This window comes from Pleurodeles waltl, chromosome 10, assembly GCF_031143425.1.
Source record: "Pleurodeles waltl isolate 20211129_DDA chromosome 10, aPleWal1.hap1.20221129, whole genome shotgun sequence".
NCBI classification, from domain to species: Eukaryota; Metazoa; Chordata; class Amphibia; order Caudata; family Salamandridae; genus Pleurodeles; species Pleurodeles waltl.
This window is the reverse complement of record NC_090449.1, coordinates 452,437,747-452,464,335: the sequence shown is the minus strand read 5'-3', so window position 1 is coordinate 452,464,335 and position 26,589 is coordinate 452,437,747. Positions and strand designations below refer to the sequence as shown.

The 26,589-nt window shown below is 42.2% G+C and overlaps 1 protein-coding gene across 4 annotated transcripts in view; it reads right to left on the bottom strand.

Moving 5' to 3' along the window:
- Nucleotides 1–26,589, bottom strand: part of SLC4A2 (solute carrier family 4 member 2) — a 2,186,615-nt gene that overhangs the window by 1,732,996 nt on the left and 427,030 nt on the right. Inside the window, exon 1 of one of the 4 annotated variants that reach the window (XM_069210737.1) lies at nucleotides 12,066–12,292. The exons of 2 other annotated variants lie outside the window; for them this stretch is intronic. The gene's annotated coding sequence lies outside the window, so the exon portion shown is untranslated. Of the gene's footprint in view, nucleotides 1–12,065; nucleotides 12,293–26,589 lie in introns of those variants that run through there. One more of the 4 variants, XM_069210731.1, reaches the window with a different exon arrangement.

The following is a 26,589-nucleotide window of genomic DNA, read 5'->3' as shown; positions in this document are numbered from 1 at the left end:
CTTCATCTACTTCAGGAAATCATGGACTTCCTTGTTGCGTGCTTGAGACCTATATCCACTGTCAGAACGTGGGAGGTGTTCTGTTCAATTAATGAGCATTATAGTCCCCATAGTGCACATACTAGTGGACAGAACATATGCCACAATGTCATGGAGTACTGTGTGGCAGAATGTTAAAAGCATGACTGAATTTTGAAGTGCTTGTTAGGGAACTTATGTATGCTACACTAGGACTACCATGATTGCCAACGAAAACCAGAGTAAAAATAATAAGTTAAGGCCTGCACCAGAAATTGATAACTTCTCTCAGGTGATAGCCTTGCCCTCGCCCGTAGACATTCCTTCTACATCTAGTATTGGGGTAAAAAAACAGATAGCACATGCAAGTGGTGAGCGGAAGCATGATGACAAAGGTCTCATTTCTAGGTATCATCGGGGCTCTTCTATTCATACTTCTGCACAGCCTTGTGCCATCAGTGAAGGGTCTAGAAGTGAGGGCATCCAGCGACTTCCTTACGGGAAGGCTAATTCTCCCATTCCTCTTGTTCATCTCACCCAAGCTCAGACTATAACTAAATCTCAGCAGTTTCAGAGGTTGGGTTGGGGATTTAAAGGCTGTACAATACATATGATTGATGTACCTAAGTTACTGCCAGGTGCCTTTGAGGATGATGAGTCCTTGACCAACAAAACCATTCATTGGCTACGAACCCGACGCAAATGCCTTTCAGTTATTCGCTCTGATATTATTATGGTGGAAAAGCATTGCGTTGCGGGTTCAAGTTATAACTATATTTCTGTCTGTTTCTCCAACAGGATCTTGATGGAGGAATTAATAAATTTTGAAGCACGTACACATTATCTACTGGTATTACTCTTGTTATTCAGCCCCCGACTCTGTTTGTTAAGAAGAACTCCACTTCTACTTCTATTTGTAAACCAGAAGTAGATTTGAAATCCCCATCTATACCCACAGGGACCGGATGACTAAATATTACCCAAGAAGAACCTCTGGGGCTACTTTATGGGATTCCACACCCTGAGGGTAATGTTATCCCCTCTGTTGATTCTGAGTCGACCAAAACTAAGTTATTGTTAATGTCATGGAACTTAGCGGACTAGGTAAGAAATTGGGAGATACAGAGTGGACTACTTACATCAGTAGTCAGGATGTTTGTTTATTTCAAGAAACTTGGGCCGAGGAACAGATTTATATTCAAGGGTTTACTTCGTTCTGCATTCCCGCTCAACCACCAAAAAAGGGTTTGGGTCGTGCTAAAGGAGGATTATTGCTATTATTAAACAAGAAGCTATATTGTGACTACTCGCTACTAAAAATAGATTCAGTGGATTTAATGGGAGTCCAACTTACATTTCGCCAGGACTTACCGTTCAGTAACTCGGGGCTCAGAGTCTCAGACATTAAGTCAATTGGCTGAATTTATGGATTCCCTACATCCATCGACTATGGTAATAATAGGAGGTGACTTGAATTGCACTTTTGAACCATCCATTCTGAACAGCGGGTTAACTAATGAAGAAGATGAACTGTGGGGAATTCCGCAATTATTGAAAAACAGTTTATGTATTAGATCCCGTGTGGCCTCCCAGTTGGCCACACTATGCTTAAAATATGGACTTAGGGCCTGTAATGGACGTACGTCCTCAGATTTAGACATGGTGCCGACATTTAAGAGAGGCACTTCTTCTAGTGTCATTGATTATTTTTTAGTGGATGTTAGATTGTGGCCTATGTTAAAAGATATGATGGTGGATGCTCGTTCTGAGAGCGACCACAATCCCTTACTCCTCACCTTGAGTGGAGATGAATTTAGGAGGTCCGCACATTCTCAATCTACAGTGGTCCCTACTCCCTTGTTGAGTAACAATCACAGTAGAGTCTGTTGGCCGTAGGTAATGTCTAATCCTTATTTGTTATCTGGGATCTACAAAGCTTTTATGGACAAGATAATGATTTATGAAGATTATGAAGCAAGTAGCATCCCTATTCTTAATATCCATGAGTCACTCTTAAACAAGTTGCAGAGTATCTTCTACAAAAATATTTCGCCTAAATCTTTATCTTCAAATACGATAGTTACTAATGCATGGTTCAATATGGACTGTGCAAAGGCCAAGTTGGCGCTAAAAACTGCAATTATGGGTGGGTCCTTTGGGGAAGTCCGATCTACTAGATGTACATATAAAAAAGTAGTAATTCAGGTGAAAAAGTTATGGGAAGATGCTACTTGACATGATCTGCTCGTTGCAGTTGAATAAAAAAAATAATAGGTTATTTTGGGAACTAGTAACCAAAAGACAAAGTGGGAATAGGAGCAACTTCAGGAATCATATACAACCTGAGATTTGGGAGACTCACTTCTCCCAACTCTATGCTGCTCCTCCTGATTCACGAAATAGCAGCGTGTGTGATCCTACTATCTTACCCTCAACTACCTATAGTGACAGTTTTCATCAATCTGGTCAGGCACCTGCAGATACTATTAACTTTTCCTTGGAGGAGACGCTAAATGCAATTACATTTTTAAAATCAGGCAAGGCTCCAGGACCCGATAAGATCCCTGGAGATTTATATAAATCGGAACCGATGATTTGGTCCTAGTATATAAATCTGCTTTCTAACAAAATCGCTGCAGGGGGTGCAATACCGGGTACTTGGAAAGGTGCGGAAATCATTCCAATATACAAAAAAGGGAATGCTAATTTGCCTGTTAACTATAGACCCATCAGTTTAATTGATAATTTGCACACAAAAAAATCTAAACAACTTTTGGATAGACTGATGAATTGGGTATATGACAATCAGGTTCTTTTTCACTTGCAGGCGGGCTTCTGCCCGAAAATCAGTACAATAGAGCAGGTATTTAGATTGGTGCTTTTGTATTGGAAGTATGTAGTCCTCGCCAAACAACCCTTATATTTTGTGTTTGTGGATTTACGATCAGCTTTTGATCTGGTCCTGAGGAAGAAATTATGGGAAGTACTATTTAGGTTAAAAATCTCATATAATATTGTAGATCTCCTGAGGCGGGTACATGAGAATACTTATGCATAGGTGAGGTGGGGTGACCAAGGTGAATTGACAGATAAAATCCTCAACCATAGAGGTGTACGCCAGGGCTGCGTTTTGGCCCCGTTATTGTTCACTCTCCTTATCAACGAGGGAGTACCTTTATTGCTCGCTTGCCAGAATGATGCCCTAACACTGAACTCCCAAAAGATACCCATTTTACTTTTTGCTGATGATTCTCTCCTCATTTCTAAGACCCCGATGGGACTCCAAATCCTTGTTGATCAATTTAAATCTTTTTGTCAGGATTATGGTTTGGAGTTGAATGTCGATAAAACCAGGTTAATGGTGTTTGATCTAGGATCTTGTGGCAGACGCACCATTAGGCTAGATGGGTCACAATTAACCCAGGTTAACTCCATTGATTACTTAGGTGTGAGGATTTCAAGTAATATGCACTGCGAGGATCAGATTGGGAAGAGTGTGGGGCTTCTCCAGAACAGAACAGCCGCTATTTTGCGCTTTTATAAAAGTTCTGTATTTAAAGCTGTCTCTCCTGCTATTAAAATTTATTTGGCTAAAGCGCAGGGAGCTGCTGCATATGGTGCGAAATATGGGGTTTTTCTGATTGCGGAAAATTAGCCATAGGAGAAAATAATTTTGCTAGGGCCTTAATTGCTTGCCCGAGGAGTACTCCTCTAAAACCATTGTTCCTGGACCTGGGGTTTAAACATGTAATGGATCTGATTATCCTAAGACCGTTATTATATTGGGTGAGGATTTGAACGGATCCCGAACTTGCCATATACAGAGATTCTTTTAGTGACCTCTTGAAGAGACCTAATGCGACTACCATTCCATGGGTTAAACATGTGTCTAAATGGTTTCATATTTTAGGACTGACATGTTTTTGGGAAAATCCTCAGGGTCTGGAAAAATCACACAGTTCCATTTTGAAAACATTTTATTGGTCCTACGTAAGAACCGAGTTAACTCGTAGTAATTCCGATGGTCGTTTGACTACTTCTTTTATGGATTTTAAGCTGACTCCCCATTTTGAACCATACTTGGATCTCATACCTGATCTGCGGGAAAAGGGGTTGTATGCACGTTTCCGTTTTGGGAACCTTCCATTGTTATCTCTGACTAGCAAATGGGGACTTGCTCCCTTGTCTAATCTGTGCCCTGCATGTCTCGGTAGTCCAGAAACCGAGGAGCACTTCTTGTTTTTTTTGTTCTGCTTATTCTACTCCACGAACAAAATGGATTTGCACTATCTTTCGTGCCTTGGGTGTGACTCATTACTGGGTAGCAATGAGGATTTTAAGGAGTGACACATCCAAACCTTTGATTGCTGCAGTTAGCCAGTTCCTTGTGGCTGCGTGGCTTATACGTAGCAGTTTTCTAAATAGCAGCTCTTCATGAACTTTTCCTATGTGTACAGTGTTTTAGGAATTTTACTTATATGATTATATTTTAAATTTTGTAATTTTATATTCTAATTTTATTCTGTTTTCTTAATTCATTTTAGATTGTATTATTTGATGCTTTGATGGTCATGTAACCGAATAAAGCTTGTGTGATGATGATGATGATAAGTCAAACAAATGTCCTGTCAGACATATTTACCAACATTTCTACTTGTTTGAAAGTGTGCAAACTCAATTTGTAGCTTCACTTTCAAAGCAAAAGTAGAGGTGTTGGTGAATGAATCCCACAGGATATTTGTTTGACTTTTTACTTTAGAGACCTTAGGATTTCTTCAGCAGCATGTCCGCCTTAGTTTCAATGGTAAATATGCTCACTCATTTCGAGGAATAGGCCTCCCAAGGAATACTCGGACACCCCCAACTTGCATCCACAAACTAGCATAGGTTCACTTGGCAATTATACAGGATTAGTCAGGACTCTAATGAGAACAGAGACATGAATGGGTAAGGAAAGCTTATGGTAGGTGTGCCTTCACAGGGATATTGCACAGGTAGAAGGCAGATAGTAAAGGTAGTACAGATGTACATCATCTACACTATGGATTCAAACCCAGTGGTGCCATCCCAGCACTGAAGGTCAATGACACGTATGGGTCAGTGTTTGACCTGCTTTTCATGTTCATCCTCTATCAGAACTTAGCAGATATTCAGTTTGCTGTATGATAAGTGCATTACAGTCACAGCACTGCACGTAATGTTGGCTGGGACATATGCTACGTTCTCACGGACTCCCCTTTGTGCCAGACTCTACCCTTCTTCATAGCCTATGACCTTCTCTTTAGGAAACATCGCGAGAATTCCCCAGCATGTCTCCCTTAGTTTCGAGGAATCGCTTTGTATGGGATACTCGGACACCCCCGACTTGCATCCACAAACTGGAAGGAGTTGGATTTAGCACAGTAAGTGCGTTAAAGGCACATGAAAAATATGTCTTCCTGAGACTCGGGTGTCTGTCATGGGAGTCATTAGTAAAGGTTTGTTACGCATGCCTTCGGTAATATTCAGGAAGAAGGAGGTGGTTACTTGACAGGTGGTCAAATGTAGTTAAACATATTCACTCCTGTGGCGTATGAATGTGATGGGCCCTTATCTGGCAGCGGTAAGTTAATGTGAGTGCAGTGACTTGTTCGATTGGGCCCGTTGTTGGCGGTATGAAAGGGTTGTCTGTTGTGCGTGAACGGCATGTGAATGGACAATAAAGAGGTTGGTGCCTGGACGTGGCTTTAGGACCCACCTTCAGAAGACTTGGTTTCAATATTCAGATACGTTGATAAAAATTCATGCTTTGAAACCATAATTTCTGGAGGTGCTAAAACCAACCAGTGTGAGTGGTGGATTAACTTTAACATACTAGTTCCAGGGGATTCCAAGGGTGCAGGACCTGTGTGGCTTTCACCAGTTTTCCTTCACCCAGAATCCCCTTGAAATCACAAAATGTCTTTAAAAAACACTTTTGCCTCGCATTTCAGTGAGCGGAAGTCCTGGAATCTGCAGGCAGCCACAAATTTTCTACCACCCAGCGTTCAAACTAAGTCTTCAGCAAAAAACTGCCTCACTTTAGTGAGTGGGCAAGTGACCACAACAGGGAAGTACCCAAAATGGATTGTCGAGACATCAAAATGACCTACCACAAAACAGCCTTGTTTTGTAATACAGTCACCTGAGTATTTGGTCCTGGGCTCGACGGCCTTATAGGGAAACCTACCAAACCCAGAGATTTCTGAAAACTAAACACCAAGGCAGTCCGCGGAAGTGTGGCATGTTTGGATTTCACAAAGTTTTCTTACCCAGAATACCCTGCAAAAGTGAAACGTTGATTAAAAACACTATTTTCCTTGCTCTTTCATCACAGAAACTACAGAAATGTGCAGGGATCCACAAAATTCCTACCACCCAGTGTTTCTCCACTTGTCCTGATAAAAACACAACCCCACTTGTGTGCCTGTGCCTAGTGCCTGCGTCAGGAATGGATCACTCCAGGGTTAAAAGTAGCCCTCATGCAAGGGCTACCAATGACCCTTGTGTGATCTATTCCTGTCATGGACACTAGGTCTACCCACACAAGTAAGGTACCATTTTTATCATAAGACCTGGGAGAACGCTGGGTAGAAGGAAGTTCGTGGCTCCCCTCAGATTCCAGAACTTTCCATCACTGAAATGTGAGGAAAAAGTGTTTTTTAATGCCAAATTTTCAGTTTTGCAAAGGATTCTGGGTAACAGAACCTGGTGCGAGCCCTACAAGTCACCCCAGTCTGAATTTCCATAGGTATCTCGTTTTCAAAAATGTATAGGTTTGCTAGGTTTTCCTAGGTGCCAGCTGAGCTAGAGGTCAAAATCCACAGCGAGGCACTTTGCAAAAAACAGGTCAGTTTTCTTTGGGAAAATGTGATGTGTCCATGTTGTGTTTTGGGGCATTTTCCTGTCGTGGGCACTAGGCCTACCCACACAAGTGAGGTACCATTTTTATTGGGAGACCTGGGGGAACATTGGGTAGAAGGAAGTTTGGGGCTCCCCTCTGATTCCAGAATTTTCTATCACCAAAATGTGAGGAAAATGTGTTTTTTTGCCATATTTTGAGTTTTGCAAAGGATTACAGGTAACAGAACCTGGTGAGAGCCCCACAAGTCACCCCATTTTGAATTCCCCTAGGTGTCTAGTTATCAAAAATGTACAGGTTTAATAGGTTTCCCTAGGTGCCAGCTGAGCTAGAGGCCAAAATCCACAGCTAGGCACTTTGCAAAAAACAGGTCAGTTTTCTTTCGGAAAATGTGATTTGTCCATGTTGCTTCTTGGCGTGTTTCCACTCGCGGGCACTAGGCCTACCCACACAAGTGACGTACCATTTTTATCAGAAGACCTGTGGGAACGCTGGGTAGAAAAACGTTTGTGGCTCCCCTCAGATTCCAGAACTTTCCATCACTGAAATATAAGGAAAAGGTGTTTTTTTTGGCCAAATTTTGAGTTTTGCAAAGGTTTCTGGGTAACAGAACCTAGTGAGAGTCCCACAAGTCACCCCATTCTGAATTTCCGTAGGTGTCTAGTTTTTAAAAATGTATAGGTTTGCTAGGTTTCCCTAGGTGCCAGCTGAGTTTGAGGCCAAAATCCACAGCGAGGCACTTTTTAAAAATCAGGTCAGTTTTCTTTGGGAAAGTGCGATGTGTCCATGTTGTGTTTTGGGGCATTTCCTGTTGCGGGCACTAGGCCTACCCACACAAGTGAGGTACCGTTTTTATTAGGAGACTTGGGGGAATGCTGGGTGGAAGAAAATTTGTGGCTCCTCTCAGATTCCAGAACTTTCTATCACCGAAATGTGAGCAAAAAGTTTGGGTTTTTTTTGCAAAATTTTGAGGTTTGCAAAGGATTCTGGGTAAGAGAACCTGGTGCGAGCCCTACAAGTCCCCCCTTTATGGATTCCCCAAGGTGTGTACTTTCCATAAATGTATAGGTTTGCTATGTTTACCTAGGTGCTGGCTGAGCTAGAAGCCAAAATCCACAGCTAGGCACTTTGCAAAAAACACGTCAGATTTCAATGTAAAAATGTAATGTGTCCACGTTGCTTCTTGGGGCATTTCTTCTCGTGGGCACTAGGCCTACCCACACAAGTGAGGTTCCATTTTTATCGGGAGACATGGGGGAACACAGAATAGAAGAACAAGTGTTATTGCCACTTGTCTTTCTCTACTTAAATGTCTATTTGAGAAATGCCCTGTAATTCACATGCTAGTATGGGGACCCCGGAATTCAGAGATGTGCCAAATAACCACTGCTTCTCAATGCTTTATCTCGTGCCCATTTTGGAAATACAAAGGTTTTCTTGATACCTATTTTTTACTCTTTATATTTCACCAAATGAATTGCTGTATACCCGGTATACAATGAAAACCCATTGCAAGGTGCAGCTCATTTATTGGCTCTGGGTACCTAGGGTTCTTGATGAACCTATAAGCCCTATATATCCCCGCAACCAGACGATTCCAGCAGACGTAACAGGGTATTGCTTTCGAAAATCTGACATAGCAAGAAAAAGTTACAGAGTAAAACGTGGAGAGAAATGGCTGTTTTTTTCACCAAGATTTCAATATTTTTGATTTCAGCTGTTATTTTCTGTAGGAAAACCTTGTAGGATCTACGCAAATGACCCCTTGCTGAATTCAGAATTTTGTCTATGTTTTAGGAATGTTTAGCTGTCCGGGATCCAGCATTGGTTTCACAACCATTTCTGTCACTAGTTGGAAGGAGACTAAAAGCACAAAAAATGGTAAAAATTGGGTATGTCCCAGTAAAATTCCAAAATTGTGTTGAAAAATGTGGTTTTCTGATTCAAGTCTGCCTGTTCCTGAAAGCTGGGAAGGTGGGGATTTTAGCACTGCAAAGCTTTTGTTGATGCCATTTTCAGGGAAAACACCACATGCTTTCTTCTGCAGCCCTTTTTTACATTTTTGCTGTAATTTGGCTAATTTCTTGGTCTCTTCCAGGGGAACCCACAAACTCTGGGTACCTTTAGAATTCCTAGGATGCTGGAAAAAAGGATGCAAATTAGGCGTGGATAGCTTATGTAGACAAAAAGTTATGAAGGCCTAAGCGCAAACTACCCCAAATAGCCAAAAAAGGGCTCAGCACGGGGGGTTAAGGCCCAGCAGCTAAGTGGTTAAGAAATGTCTACGGCTGTTGATGAAAAAAATCTGCACAGCAGATGACTTCCTTAAGAGTGACGTGGTGGTATACTCTGACAGTGAGAAGAATCATGACAGACACTGTAAGAGACTGCAAATGAAAAAGCAAGAGAAACAAGAGAGAAATGTTGCGAGAGAGACAAGAAGCACACAGTGAAATACATATTGTGAGTGACATACATAAACAAAAATTTAAAAATAAAAGAAGCAGACAGAAAAGGAACAAGTAAAGATATAAAACAGTGAGGACAATAGAGAAGGGGACATCCAGTTTGTAAAGCCAAACAGAAGAGAGACAGATAAACTGATACAGTCAATGCACAAGTCAGGGGTACATGTGGGTGGACGGCGTCCATCAACTATTTTCACAGGGTGGACGCTGTCCACCCTGCCAAGAGGTTGGGCCCCACAGAAATATGCCAAACTTGTCCCTGTGTAATATTCCTGCACTGGGACACGTTCAGCAGTGCCTGCACATTGTCTGCTCTCCATTCCCAGCAGCAACCTGCAGGCGGCCAGTGGGGCTTTTTTATTTTCACCTCCAGCTGAGCCAAAGATAAATGCCAAAGTTAAGGGGCCATCAGGCTTCCTTTTGATTGAGTATCCTGACTGGACAGGGACTGGAACCCCACACTTAAATGATTTTCTTTTTTGCTGTTTTATATAGCACGAACACAAACTGAAGGTATTGAAGCTTTACATGAACACCAGTTACGTTAAACAAGGACTCATTCATTTTTGGCAGGCACAGGGAGATTAAATGATTTGCCCAGAATCAACAAGATGTTGAGCTGACCAGAGACTCAAACCTGCCTTACCAGCTCCAAAGTCAGCAGCTCTGGCCCTTAGGCCACAAATGCAACCCTCACACTTAAATGCAAACACAGCAGAGGGGAAACAAAAGCACATAGCTCGTTATCTCTTTACAGGACCTTAAGGGAGGCGTGCTTTTAAATAGGCTTTCTACCCCAGAGTAGGTGAGGCGTTGTCCCTGTATATAAGCGCATGCACTGTAATATTGTCCAATGTGTTGGCCTGTCCCAGTATTTACACAAATAAAAATGTAAAAAGTGTTATTTTATTTCTTTATTTTATAGCGCTACTCATCCCAATGCAAGGTGTCTGAGCGCTTTACGTAACATACACATTATACATTGACAATAAATCAGGTGTTTAAATCAATGTACAAGATGTGTCACATGAGAAGGTAAGGGTTACAAGGTGTAGGAGTCACATGTTCTTCATAGTTCACTGCGCTATATTAGAAGGATAACAATTTATGAACTGCAAGTAACAATAGGATCTCTCTGTTCAAAGCAGTAACCCATTTACTTACATAAATAAAAATCTATCCCTTATTTGTAGGATGTGCTTTGCAGGAGACACATTAACCTTCTATACTACTTTGATTCATATCTGGGACTATATAAAACACATCTCTCCAACAAATGCGTTAACCAGCAGAGCTATCTCATCATTATTATTATTCCCTGAGATTTCCTGGGCACCTCTTCAGGAGACACCCTTTACCCCATAAAATATTTTAAAATGCAGACGTTGCAACCAATTAAGCAGAACAGATCTACTACCATGTGTCTCCTTGTTGCCAATTTCTTTGTGGCAGGGTTTTACAAAAATACATTTATTAGTTGAGACCCAGATTTTACGTCTGGATTGCGCCACTTTTTTGGTACAGCCCCGACGCAAAATCTAATTAGTTAAATCTAATAATGTGCTTAAATGTACTCATGATATGCCTGATAAATAAATGTATGAGGTCTTAATATCCGATGACACTTCTTGTGATGTCACATCCAATGAAATCAATCACCTCACGTGGAATGTCATGCATCGTGACGTCATGCGCTGTGATAGCACACGCCATGAAGTCATTGCATACTGCCTATTTTGGTTAGTCACCCCACTTCTTTTTTTAGGAATCTGAGAGACCGCAGCTCCTAAAAAAGACGGACAGTACGCCATGGGTAGTGAAAGAGACATTATCGAACAATACTCTGATGGACCTCGGATCGAAAAAAGGAGGATGCAGACATTATTTATATAAGCTATACTGAAAGAGAGAGACAGATAATTAAAGACACTAGCAGGTAATTAAAGAGGAAAGGAGTGTACAATGAAGGTGACAAACACTTGAGAATAATAATACATCGAGATTCCAGAAGCCGGCATTATAGGAGATAGACAGCGACAAGGCGAGAGGCAAGCAGTAAAAGTACGACTGTGGAAGAGACAGGTAAACAACGATGGTGAGATATAAAAAGCCGCTTACGGAAAGACATTCAGTGACATCTCAGTCAGAGACAGGGCAACAAGAAAGAAACAAAGAACAAAACACACAGTAGAAAAAAACAGAAACAAACCCAGTGACAGATTCAGCGAGCGCAAAAGACGTAAAACAAAAATAGAGCAAGTGATAGACATGTAATAAATGAAAGACACTGACAGTTAAAGGGACAGAAAGTGATAGACAGTGAAAGATATCTTGCTGGAAGAGTCAAAATTTGTATATTCAGTTGCAATACACAGCGTGGAGGAAAAAGAAAGTCGGGCGGATGGACAGAGCGAAAGGTAAAGAGATATAAATGAATGGAATGACAGTACACAACCAGACAAAGGGACGAGACACACAATGAAAGAAGGGCTCGAGCAGGTTACAGCAAACGACTCCACGACAGGCAGGCTACGTGCAATATAAAGCTAGACACGAGAGATACGGAACGGAAAGGTACACTAACAAAAAAGATTGATGGCAGAGAGACGGGCACGAAAATAGTATCAGTTCCGAGTCCCTGAGAAAGTAAACACACAATAACGATAAGAGCGCGTGACAGTCACCCTTCCCTCACGCACCTCCGGGTTTCCTGCATAGCCGTGGTACTGCGGACCTTTTGAGCCTTCATACGAGCTTCCTTTCTCACATTTTCTGTGCGAGAAGTCAGCGAAGCAGGCTAGAGGTTAACTTCTGTTCTGATTCCAACTCCTCTGTATAAGCAGCGCGCAAGCACGACTACGTCTCCATCCGCTCCGTAATCACACCTCTCAGTGTGAGTAGAGTAACGAGCAGGGCTCAGGGTTCCCCCGCCTTCTCTTTAATTACTGCTCTCTGCCAGGTCGCAGAACAGATCATAAGGAGCTTTCCGGGGCACAACTTGGCATTCCTCAAAGGCATGTGTAGATTAGGGTGAGGCCGGCCAGAACCAACTCTGAGACACACTGCCAAGGTTGCAATCACAAATGACCCCCCACCCCCACCCCAACTCCACGGTTGATCAGCACATACAATGCCACATCGACGAAATTCAGGTCATCCCAAAGGACGGTAAGCAAGTAAGGGCTGGCGAAATATTCACTATACTGCAGTAATTTTGTGTATGTTTTGGCATTTTGCATTTTTCTTATGAGAAATTACTCTCTGGGAGTGGACAGGGCCGGCAGCCGCCCTCTCAAGTTAGGGGAAATCAGTCATTTTTATTTTCCAATTATTTGCACCTTGGACCTTTTGAAGCTCCTCTGGGCGAAATCACAGTTGAGAGGTGTACCACTGAAGAAGGGAGAGTGGACCTTTTCCAATAGTGTATCTCACTTAAAGACAGGCTGTGCCAGCTATCTCTGAGCAGGAATCCTCCAGTAGCCACTAGGCATTTTTTTTTTTTTTTAGTTTTGGGAGGTGGAGTACGGGGGTTGAGTACTCAAGAATACGAGCCACCCTCCAATGAGGCAAATTAAAAAAATATCTGTTTTCTACTCGGAGTGAGGGGTGAATTGCGCCCAGGACACTACTGAGCACGCTCCCCCTAGGGAAGATAAAATATCAGTCATCACGTGATAAACCTGTTGGTTTTGCTCCAGGGAGTCTTACACCGCCCTCGGGGACAAATACTGCAAAGAGGGGCAACAGTGGAAAAGGGAGAATCTAATTTTACAATGGCGCCCATTTTACAATGTTTTCTCATAGGAGATTAAGCCCATGCCGCATTCTCCGACCATTAATCTACCACTAGACACCAGGAAGTGTATTTTTTTGGGATTAGAACCCATAGCATAGAGGGTCACCCATCTTTGGAGCAATAATATTTTGGTAATTTTCCTTTCCCTTGGGGACAATCAGGCTCCAACTATCGCAGATCGACTCCATCATGAAAAGGTACATGGCGGCTGTCATTTTGGATGTGTCTTCTCTGAGGCTGGGGTCCTTGAGACTCCATTCAAACCGCAACAGCATAACCCCCAAACAATTATAATTTATGTTCCAACTCCTTTGTCAGATCAGTTTATGAATTGTAATCCTATTTAAAGCAAAAATTATTTGTTACTCCTTTGATTATTATCATTGTAACTGCATTTCGGTTTGTATTGATGTGTGTGTTGCAAGCTGAAGTACTGTTTTTCTTTTTCTTCTCTTATAGGTTGCTTTTTGCCCTTTTTGGGCCTGTATGCGTAGATAACTTTGAGATAAGATCTTAAATTTACTATTTGCTTCCAGGTGTTTTTGTTGTCTCTATTACTTTTGTACCCAACTCTCACTTTTTGCTCATATTACACTCACACATCATTTTCAATGCAATAACATTTGTAAACAAACTTCTGAATTCTACCTAGCACACAGTACTTACAGTAAAAAGGGAGATCATCGATCAGAATCTGTTTTTTCAATTGGCGGTGTTTGATCAGATAATGACTCCTCTTCCAGTGAATTTGAAAATTATGGCTATGGAGCTTAGATGTCCCTTCAAAAGCAAAAGCTGTCCTGCTGAGACTCAGTGGCAGTGTAGCCCAGATAGTGTGCAGGCAGGTACCGTAAGTGAAAGGGAGTAGGTGTATTGGAATTATGCTCATTAGGCAGCTCCCTAATAGACTCCACCCTCTAATTCCCTCTTTCACTTAAAATGCTAGATGTAAAGTCAATATGCAAAGATCTGCCCACAGGTGACTTGCATCATTCTTGAGCAAAACATGCAGCAAATGTGCATGCCAAACAGTATTTGAGGAGAAATGGAGACACTCTTGTGCCTCATTCTAGGGTACACCCGTAGTCTTTCACTTCACTGGAGAAGCTGAGAAAACTTTGGGACCCTAAACTGCTCATGGAAATATTGTGCAAACCATCAGTACAGTACGACTGGTCTCCTATGGATGTGGTAATATAACAGACAGCTTCCCATCTGTCATGAGTAGAGATTGCTTTTGCATTTTGGAGCGTATGCTTCATTTCAATGATAACTCTGCAGCACTATTATGGGAGCATACCAACCATGACAGATTCAAAATTTGGCCTGGAATTGTGGAATTTTTCTCTGTCAAGTTTCCTCTACTGAAGAATGTAGCAGTGGACGAGTCTTGAACCTTCACCAAAGGCAGCTGCTGTTCAGTCAGCATATATATAAAACAGGAAAGCTCTATACAGCATATAGCTTTACATGTTGTGCAAACGTCCCACTGGATATCCATACAGTATGAGAGTGTATATTAAGAAGGACTCCAGTAAAAATCCTGTTGGTTGCCTTTCCTCTTTAATAATTAATGGAAAGACTGTGTTGAATATTTCTCCATCACTCTTTCATAAAGGTTAGAATCGTTATGTACACAACTTTTATTCAGAAGTTCAGCTGTTCAATAAGCTGCACAACATGTGCTCTGTGGCTTGTGGTACGATTTAAATCAACACAAAGGAGGCCTTCGAGAGCTTATATAAAAAGCTAAAAAATGGTCAGTACAAGTGTTGTGATGCAACTAACTGCTAGATGTGAACAAGTCAAACAGGTGCAAAGTACATATGCTTACCGCAATTCATGATGCAAGCACTTCTATGATCACAGTTTGGAGCGCAAGTCCACCTGTCTACAAGTACGTGACTGGAGCTGATAAATCTGACCAGCCACTTCAGCCATACTTTTCAACTCGTTAAAATAAATGCACAAGAAGATAGCTATCTATGTGATACATTTGTCAGTGAACAATGTACATGTAACTATAATGGCCATGCCTTGACTTTATGAGTTGGCCGTTATTGTGAGTCTTACTGCTGTAGAAGCAGTAGCCTGTACTTCAGCAACTGCAGACAGCATTGTAAGACCACAGGTACAACATTTTCCAGATGCAGCGTTTGTATTCACAAGGAAAGAGGCACACAAGTTGCTAGTACTATCCTTAGAGCACATCTCCGCTAAACCTGTGCATTCCAACTTGCTTTATCTTATACCACAGAAAAGTAAGGTTCCAGGAAACTGACTTGAAGTGCAGGAGTGAGTTTAAAAATGAATATGCAACTTTAAAAGGCCAAGCATGGATATATACCTGTCATGACCCATTACTTCACTTGCTTATGATTACTTTCACATTAGTCCATGTCAGTTGTAAATCTGTCTAATAGTTCTCGCTCAAAGAATTACCAGAATCTATGCCTATTTTTCTTCCTAAATTAGATTTGAGACATTCGGCCTTTAATGACACCAGTGAATAGGTACACATAGGTCATACTTGTGGGCCCGCTCACTATCTGCATTCTCGATGAAAATGTGGCAGATGTTCCATTCACCATATTACAAGTGCATTATAGTCAATGAGACATCTGCCATGTTTTGACAGAGTATCCTATTTGCCAAAACTTATGACCCTGGTGGTCACGATATCACCAGGGTCATGGGTGCGGTCGGAGCGCCGCCAAAGTGGCGGTCTGGCCGCGACATAATGACCGCGACAATAGCGCCACGGTCGGACTGCTGACACTGCCAGGTTGCCGCCAGGCAACAGCCTGGCAGTCTCAACAGTTGTAATACTCCAGGGCAGCGCTGCCCTGTGGATTACGAGTCCCCTTTCTGCCAGCCTCTGCATGGCGGTAGCCCCGCTATGCCCAGGCTGACAGAAACAGGGTGCACTTGGCATGGGCAGTACAGGGGCCCCCATACACAGACCTGTTGCGCTTTCCACAGCCCTGAAAGCGCGACAGGTGCTGCTGCACCCGCCACACCGCCACGTTGGCGCCAGCTCGATTATGAGCCGGAGTCAATGTTAAGGCCTTGTTCACCCCAGGGCCGGTGGGCGGAAACGCTGTTTCTGCCCACCGGCTCTGCGGTGTACTCTTAGTAGGGCGGGCAGTATTAAGGCCCGCCAAACTCATAATGGTGGCCTAAGTCTTTCTTGAAATATTTTTAGGGAAAGTCTGCTTCAGAATTTTTATCATGGTTTGCAAATGTAGATATGTTTACACGTCCAAAGATTTGGTCACCGTTAGATACTTACTACCTTACTACCATGTAATGGAGGGAGCTGAATTTGACACTTTTCCACTTCATTTTGGCAGTCACACTGACAGTCAGGAGCCAGATTCTGCCTGAGGAGGGCTTCTAGTAAGCATAGTAAAAGACAAGAGAAGGCCAAGTTTTCCTGAGCCTACGCTGTCAGGGGGAACAGTTAGTAACGGTTCACCTGGCTACCAGCACAACATGATGCAGAATTCAGAGTGAGACAGACACAAGAAGTGATAGTCAGAGTTTGGTATAGACTTGTTTTCATAGGGATCTAGGTAAAGGCACTCAATATTACTCACACTGGTCATACTTCAATCACATACATCTCCAAGCATGCTAAAATGTCTACCTATATACCTTCCACACTTGTGGCACTACTGTGCTATACAAATACCAGACAACAAAAAAGGAAGTTCCTCAGTGCAAGATGGAATAATCTAACGCTGAAGCAAGCCATAGTATATTGCTGAGGGCCTACCTTCCTGCACAATTTTTATCCCATACGTAGGGGCAAAAAAAAATAAAAAATTAAGTGGGAAAAAGTCATGAGTACACCCCTGGTCACATTTTGGAATCTGTGATGTAAGTCTCATGTTGCCTATCAATGAGGAATATTATGCCATTCATTATGCTCACACTTCTCTTGACTATAATTAAACTAGTAGTTATGTATCTACTTTCGCTATTGGAGAGGAAAGAATTGAAATGCACCTAAATGCAGTCAATTGTGACTTTAGATAGGATGTGACGGGAATATTTAAGGTCAGGGTTGGCCGGCACCAAGGGAAGCCTGACAATCTAGACATTTCTGAAAAGCACTCAGGGAAGTCTCGGGTGGTGTGCCAGGCATAGACCCCTTCACATTTGTTATCCAATTTGCACTACAAACATCAGATTTTGGCTAAAATCAGAAGTAATGTTAGGATGCTCAGAGGTAGAAATGTCATGCACAACTGAAGATTTTCGAACATACCCTCAAAGAAATGTAAGAAATAGCTGTGATTTTAGCCAAAGTTTGACACTTGCTTGGAATTTTATATAAGAAAATATAGAGGGATTCAGTCAGGTCAGACCAGTGGGAAATCTCCTGGATGTAAAGTTTACAGAAATGTCAGGGTTTGGAAGGTTTCCTCTAGTGTTGGTCTGGTTCGGACCCCAATACTGCAGCTGTCCACATTACTTGAATGAGTGAATTTGAAAGGACAATATCTTGATGTTTTCTTGTTGTGTTTCGGGGTCTTTCATGTAGCTTGCACAGTCACACAAGTCAGGTACCATTTAATATGGAGAAGGGGGGACACAGAAAAATATTTTTTATTACAAATTTAGAATTTTTGGCCTCCATATATATGCTAGAGTGCAAGAAAGAACACCTTTTGCAAAATGTCCTCTGAATCACATGATATTTTGGTCAGCACCACATTTTGAGCTGTGCAAATGACTACTATTCCTAAATTCTTTATCTTAGGCATATTTCAACTAACAAACACTATATATCCTTGTGCCCAGAAGAGTCCGAATGAGGCAATACTGTCATTACTTCATTACTTTTTGTAAATCAACCACTGGGAAAAAAGTACAGATGAAAACATTGCTTCCTATGTCTATTTCTTTTCATACACATCCCCATTAGTTTTTAATCTCAGCACTTAGTTTAGGAAAACTATGGGTTTAAGTCAGAGTTGAGTTTAAGGCAGTAGATTGTCATCCTTTTCTGAAAATCAGGAGACACTTGTTCGGTCTAGATGAGTGCAGGTCCTTAGCGTTTTCCAGTTTTAGGAGAAACTCTGTATCATATCCGTAGCTGTAGCAAGTTAGGTTCAATGAGGTGATCAGATCTAGTAATGGGATAAGACTGAGATTGAACAGAAGTGGCAAAATGATTGATCCTTGTGGGATACCGCTGTGTGAGGAGTGGGGGGATGAAGTGAATTGTGATATTCCTACCATGCTTCTCCTGCTTAAGAGAGAAAGTGAGATTGAGTTTAGGATACTCCCTCATTTGTTTTCTGCTCTGAGAAGTATGGTCTGGTGATGCAAGGTGCGCATAATATCAACATCTGGTGGCAATATGTTCAAACAAATAACAAATGTGGCTGATTTTTACAACTGGCTTATCAATTAATTGGGCAAATACCTGCGAGGGCAGTCACTGGTCCAAAGCACAGAAAAAGGACCCTTGGATCTCAGGTTACCTCAGTGAAGCCTGGCTCGCCAAAAATCAGTGCCAGGCCTAGTGGGTAATGAGGGCACCTTATATGGTGCTGAGCAGCGGGCCAGGTGGAGGAGCCTAGCGCATGCAGTCCTCAGTGTCCCCCGATGAAGCCTGCTCGCCAGACGTCAGTGGCCTGTCCCGTACAACAGTCAATGAGGATCCTTATTTAGTGCTGAGCAGCAGGCCAGGTGGAGGCGCCTGGAAGAGTCTGAGTTGTGTGGTTCTCAGCTTGCCTCAATGGAACCTAAGTTGCCAGCAGTCAATGGCGTGTCCCGCGACGCGAGTAATGAGGGCCCCTCATATGGCGCTGAGCATGTATCATGAAGACGTGGCCAGCCTCACTTTACTTCCAACTACTGCAATCGAAACTTGTTTGTATAATGGTTCATAAATTCATCGGTCACAGTAAGTTTGAGAAATAAGAGGGCTACATTTTAACCTTGTTTTATTAATTTTAACCTGTTTTTAGCATTTCCAGTAAGTTATAGATTAATGAGAGCTTTCTGCATAAAGACCTGGATTATATATATGTTGCTCAAATATTTCCCTCTTCAAATTCAAGTTACTTTATGAACTAATTTCTACAAGCTGATTACTCGTATATTGTTGTTAATAGTCCCTTTTTTCACACAAGTCACATTATGAATTAATGTATGTAATCTCTGTCAAAACTGCTGCTGCATTTTAATGTATGCACATTATTGATTTCTATACTTTGTACTCTTCTATGGTTTTGGGAGCCGAATAAAGATTGTTTGATGATGTTGACAACCCCCTGGCAAGGCGTAACAAAACTTGAGAGGGACCCCTGCAAAGTAAAAGGTGGGCCCCCTCAGGAGATCTCAGGCCAGGGTACTATGCAGAGGGTGCCCCCGGAGCTACTGGTCCTCCCGCACCACAGGGGCTGTGGGGACCTTTGTTACGCCAGTGCCCCTTGGATCAAAGAAAATATAAGGAAGATAAAAACGTAACAGTGGGCACTACTGAAACATTCACAAAACGATGACTATGGAGCTCAATCCCTACTTGCCTCATACTGTGGGACATCACTTCTGAGATAATTGTACGGTTTCCAAATCACATCTATTTTTATTATGCACTGACTTTCAAGTACTGCCATATCAAAAAGTTCATACAAAGCATCCATTCTTAGTCCAAGGTACGCATTTGCATACCAGTACGGAAATGTCTGTATGAATTTGTATCCCAGTATCAACATGTTTACAACACTCTCTCATTGCACCGTTACCTCTAGATTTGCAGTGCCGTGGTTTAATGTACTGAGATAGCTACAAAGTTCGTACAGTCCCAATCTAGTCTTATATCATGCAACAGTACATCAGCACAGAGAGATCCACAATGCCATAAAAATACATCATTATCCTGATTTTCGGACTGCAGTCATACCTAAAAACTAAGACATGCACAGATTTCTCACAAATCACCTCTGATCTGCTTTGCTGTGTGAGCTGACTGACTACTGAGGCACTCGGACCACTCTTAATAGTGAATCTGGCTCCAAATATTACTATACAGAAGTTATGAAAGTCCCGTGTTCTAGAAACATAGCTTAAGAGTTAATATAATTGCTGCAAAGATTTGCTCTCGCTATATTGTGGAGCTTCAGTTTCAAGTCCTGACGTGGTCGTTAGATTTTTGTTTTGATAAGATCAGTACCGTTAAAGAACAGTAAATATAGCACCTGGTATTAGCTGCCTAGTGGTAATTCCGTTTAAATGTAAAACACAAATGCTGTCCATTTTACCTGTAAATCCAAAGAATATACTAAACCCTTGTATTGAAAGGGGTAAAAAAAATATTTGAGGCCTAGTCAAGCAGTCAAAAATATTTTTTGCATAACTGGCTTAAAATAGGCTTGGTTAATCCTCCGTAAACTGACCACATGCTGCAGACCTCCCAAAATCCCAATAACATTCCTCAAGGGCAGTGCTTTAACTTAGTCGGTACTGTCCGGTTCTGAGCACCGGCACTTTTGTATTTTAAGAGGGAGAGCACCTGCACTTCTTGTGAAAAACGTAATACTTTTAATTAGAGAGTACCAGCACTTCTCAGAAACAAGCAGGTACTCTTGTAGAGAACACCTGCACTTCTATTTTTGCATTTCAAGCATTGCTCAAGGGGATTGAGTGCTTGATGCACTCATTGCGTTTTTAACGTGCAGTTTAACGGTGGCAATGTTCGTAAAATTGTTCAGTTTGAACTACAGATAGATGTGCGACAGAGATGAAGGTTGACAAGTTCTGCAAAGGTGTGTGTACGCGCGTCCGTCGTTTGGAGCAATGTCAGTAACAAAAACATTGTTAATGTGTCCAGTGAAAAAGTCTACTTTACCCTGCAGATCACAGTTTCCAAACTTTGCTGGTTGGACTGTGGCTTGGGAGCCAGTGCGTTTAGGTGGCTTGTGCTTGCTATGTGTAATTTGCATGTACCCTGAGGATCACTCATTTCAATCCCACCCGGACCACTCAGTTTTTCACGCGTCTTTAAATGTTTTAAATGACAAAGTGAATGCTTTTGTCCGTGCTTATGATAAATGTTTCTGGAATTTGGTTGACGGAATCATGTGCATGTCCACCCTCCCCAAAAAAAACAACAATGCCTCCCAATTCACCCTTGCAAAACAAAACAAGAGTGATACCTACACTATTAATAAAAACAAAAAAACAAATATTTTGTCCAAATTATGTCCTGGCTGAGAGCAGAGCTGGAACGTCACGCTTTGTGCAGGTACCAGGAATGTAATCAGTTTGTCACTTCCAGTTCCCTTGTTTTTGACGTTATTGTGATCTTTCTGTGCTCTTTAGGAATGCCATATGTGTCTGTAGTGTGTGTAATTACAGTGCTATTCATTTGTGCGGCACACAATACTACATTTTTGGAGCGTGTAAAGAAAAGTGTTTATACTATTCAACAGATCCAATTTTCTCAATTTTAGAATAACAAAACATTCTGTTAAAAACTACAAGGATTCAAATTTATGCCGGTTAAATGAAGCGATTAGCGATGGGGGAATAACTTTCTGAATTATTTTACCAGAATTATAACTTGTGTCCTCCAGGTTACACAAGGTTCTCTAAAACAAAAGCATAAACTCACTCCGCTATTTAATATAAAACTGAAAGCTCAACATTACGCGTGAGCTCTGCAGCAGACACATAACGTTCTTAGCCGTTTCATGAAGAAAAGGGGAAGGGGTCCCTAAGCACATTTCCCCCAAGCATTTTTCCATAGGAGTATTGAACAATGATACAGAAAAAATGAACAAAATTACACCAAATTTGGTAAAAAGCTAGATCTTGGTTCAGACAGAGTGCTTTTTGTGATTTGATGTAAAGTCGTTCAGTAGTTTTTGAGAAATTAAGTTTTAAAATGTATGTGTATAAATAGGGGTGCAGAGCCAACAGATCAGAAGTCGAGATCTGTTTGGCTGCCACTACAATAATAAATTGTTAGGACCCAAGGACTTGTTCATCTGTCCAGTAAAAAGAATAAAACATATAGGGTACAGGGTAGGGCTACCCTGCACCCTGGGCCTGGTGGGTGGATCCTGCCACCTAGCCTGAGAGGTCAAAAACATATATATTTACACAGTAACACAGATATGTGGAGGATCCTTGGTCCAGAAAAAAAGACCCTTTTCAAATATAAGCCGGAAGGTTGGCCTAGGGTTGGCACAATGAATATGTTTGGGGAAAGGGGCATGCAGCACCTCTCCCCAAGCTATTTTCAGGTCCCAGGGACCCCATTCCCCAGAGCTGTTTTTTATTTTAGCAGGAGAAGGGTGTGAGGCTCCCCTCTTCAAGCCACTACATTGCCATAGGGGCTTCATTCCATAGAGCTGAAGGTATTTTTAATTGGGAATGGGAGCATTGGGGCACCCCTCTATGAGTCATCCTATGGCCTTGTGGACCACATCCCTAGAGGCCTGATGGCAACAGTGTCCCAGAGATAACATCCTCCAGGACCGACAGTGCTGTTCCCTACCCATAGGAGTGCAGGGAGAGAATACGCATTTAATTTCCCACCTGCACTCTCCCAGGCAGGGAACACAGCTTTGCTCCTGCCTGGTGGGAACAGCAAAAAAGGCTGTTCCCACCCGGATGGGATCAAAGCAACAGAACCAGCTTCCGCCCCTCCCAAGGTGAGTGCTGGCTGGAGAGCCAGCAGGGACCTCTGGGGGCTCTACTCATGGTCTTCAACATTAAAAAAGGTGTGGGTGCCCTGGGTTGGCACTAGGACATGCTTTGTAAGAGATAAATCTCTCCAGCTGGCACCCAGGATGGGTGGTGACTGGGGAGGTAAAATGTCTTTCCCTGCAGCCTCAAAAGGTTGCATAAAATGCAGGTGACCTGGGTTGGGCAGGGACACCCACAAAAACACAACAAAACAAAAAACAAATAATAAATGAGCAGCAAAAGTTGCTCATTTATTATTCGTTGCTTAATGCAAGAAGCACCCATTATCCCATGCAAAGGCGTTTAAATTATAGACTGTGACCCTGGAGGTGCTCAAGAAGAAGCAGAAGCACCATTAACCATCTTTTAATGTTATAGAGGGCTGCAGGAAGCGCAGAAGCCCCACAGCAACATTTAAAACACACAGTAAGCCTCCTGGGTCACTGAATCCATTACCCCTGGAGAGCTTACCATTATTTTTAAAGCACTCCGAGCTGGAGTTGCATGCCCTTCAGCTGGAGTGCGGGGACCCCTTGTGGTTGGTTCTATGTCAACTTTTTGTGGACTGGAAAATGTAAAATGTGCTGACCCCTTGATAAAGCCAATAGGCCTGCTTTTTATATTTTGGTGATCTGATCCTGTGACAAAGTCAGTAGGCCTGCCTTACTGAAAACAACATTCTTTCTATTGTTACATGACAAAGTCAGCCATATGTGCACAAGGGCGGAGAAGGAGGGAGTGGCACAGTGGTAATTGATGGACATCTGACTTCATGTTGAATTTCTTTTAGAAATTCACTAATAAAACCAAAAGTTAAAGGGATGCTAATATTAGGTGAAAATGTGAGTTAAAACAATGTTTTAAACAACCAAAACCACTGTAATTTACTAGTTATAATTATCTCAAGTAACTTTAACTCATGCCCTAAAGTAACTTTAAATCACGTCATTGCCATGCACTGCTAATTATCTCACATTCTACATCACTCATGACATGTTCTAGGACGTCATTCATAACATCACTGCAACATCTGAAAAGACATAATTCATAACAACACTGTGCATGGCCAATGAAGGCCAAAGACAAGAGCTGCAGGCAGCCCGTCAGCCCTGAATCTTGCCTGCAGAAACAAGAAGAGCTAAAGAATGGACAGTCAGATAGTAAAATTAATAAAATTGAATTTAGGCCAACAATCAGAGAAGCTAAAGGCTCCAAGAGGGCCATGTGCCACCCAAACACAGGACAAGAGAAAGTGCAGGAACCCTGTCCCGTAAAACTAAATTCAGAAGCAACATGGTGCCACGAACCAGGAGGTAGACCCACAACATCCTAACACCCTGCATCTGGAAGACGTGATGGGCAAAACAATGGAATATGAGCAAGGCTGGTGAGACAGAAGAATGCCATCAGAGAAGAAAAAGGAACCACAAGAAATTACAGAACATTCACACCAAAATAAACAAAATACCACCAGGCTGGAAATGAGACACAATCAAAAATGAGTATTGCTGACACAACTACAAAACCACCCTCAAAAAGGAGAGGTCATCAGTCAGATAGACTCAGAAGCCCTCCAAAAGTCAATATCGACAACCCAAGGGACAGGGAGTTCACTGTTAGAGATGGCATAGAAAACCACCAACAAGATCACAACCACAAAATACAGCCTCTTCAGGAGGGGGAAGAAGAGGTTGAATGCCAGAGGCCTAAGAGATAACTGGCCCAAACAGAAACCACAGATATCTAGAATAGCGCAGGAGGGTTAAAAGTCATAGACAATTCCAATCCAAAAGCTACTTACTTAATTTCCATATAATAGATATGTTTAAATGGGCTGAAATTGAATAAATCTTTGCAGAATGAGAATTGGAGGCTGACACCATGCTGAGGTGACGAGGGGCTCTCTAAAAAGAGCCAGCAAACTGGAACCCGTGGAAGTGTGGCAACACCATCCAGTGCACCTCAGAGGCAAAGCCTGAAAATGAAGGAGGCCAAGAGGAACAACAGAGATAAGCAGCCAGAGGCCAAATGGCCACCTCAACAACAAGAACATAACCAAAATACAAAAACAACAAGAAGGAGACCCAGTTACCGCACCCCTGGATCCAAACACCATTCCTGGGGATGAAGGAGAAGCCTAGTCCCCACACTGAGCAAACACAGCTTTACATTGGCAGCTGCCCTGCATAACAACAACCACAGAAAACAGTGTACCCAAACTTAGAGATGGAGGGAGGAGATAAGAACCCGACAGCTAGCACCAACCAAAATAATGATGGGTGTCTAAGTTGGCCAAAAGAACAAGCACCAACCAAGGAGTACATGGGAGAAGAGCACCGAGGATATACCTGGCCTAGACGCATTCAGACGCAATCTAAGGCTGCACAGGGAGCTAGTCGCAGCCAAAAAATTAAACCAATACAAGTGCAAAGAGGCAGGCCTGTGCAACACCGAAACACAGTCTGGCACGTCCCTCTAACACAACCTCCACAAGCCATGTAAAAATCTAAGCCCAGATAAATAGACAAAGCGTGAAATGGGTATCAAGGGACATACTGTAACCATTTTCTGGGACCAGCAGACTCCTGAAAGCCAAGTACATTCATGAGCAGACACAAAAGTGAAACATCCCCAACTTGCACATAAGAGATGGGAAGGAGCAATCGAGAATGCAGCAGCAGCAGAGAGGCCAAAAAGCACAACATCCACACCTGGCAAAGGAGAAGGAATGGGGAAGTCGGGCATACAGCCATGACAAAGATTATTCTAATTTATTAAAATTCTGTGCCTAACGTTATGACCTTTTTTGCACTTAAATGAAAACACTACACTTTGCAAAACTGTTTTTTACTGTGTTTGATCAAACTAGACCCAAACCAGGCCTAAACTCTATCTTCAATCCTAATGCAACCTAGATGTATTTTCACTTCTCCTCTGATCACCTGTAGCAAAATGTGAAATGTTCTGTATTAACATGCTGTTCTTAAAGAACTCCGGAGGAAGCCTTTTGCTACATTCAAGGCCCATCCTCCCTTTGCCACTGTAGGCCTATCCATAAAAGAGACTGTGACTATTTTGAGTGTAACTAGATATTTACTGATATGGCTGATGACATTAGGTCAATAGGGGCTATATTAATATTAAATTAGAGGCTGGTATTGGGTTGGTTCTAGATGATACTACGTTGCATATTATGCTCTGATTTGTAAATTCGTGTAATGACGCATTCCCCTTATGCTGACAATGCGGTTTTCACTATGTTTTGTTTTGTATATATTCCGATATGGAGGTGAGATAGTCTGATTTGCTCTGAGTTTATAGAGCAGAACCACGTTAGTATTAATATCATATCACTCTGACATTTGACTTAATGTCAGATTATTTAAGGCTGCCTCGAGAGCGTTACGCAAATTCCCTATATTGATTTATCATGCTTTTTGACTAACTTTTATGTTTTTGCCTTCTGTATTGCACTTCAATTATTTAATAAACATCCATGTTAGCGTCAACAGAGGCACAGTGGACAATTCACCCAGAAAGCAACCAGCCCTACTGAGAACATTGTGGCGGATGAGAGGTTATGCGGGCAGACTCTGGAGGGACTCTCAGTTCAGAACAGAAGATCAAGAGTGCAGCTCGAAGCACCAATCGGCCATGCCAAAGGAGGAATGCACTGATGAAGCAAGCACCTCAGAGAAAGAAACCCACTGGTAAGC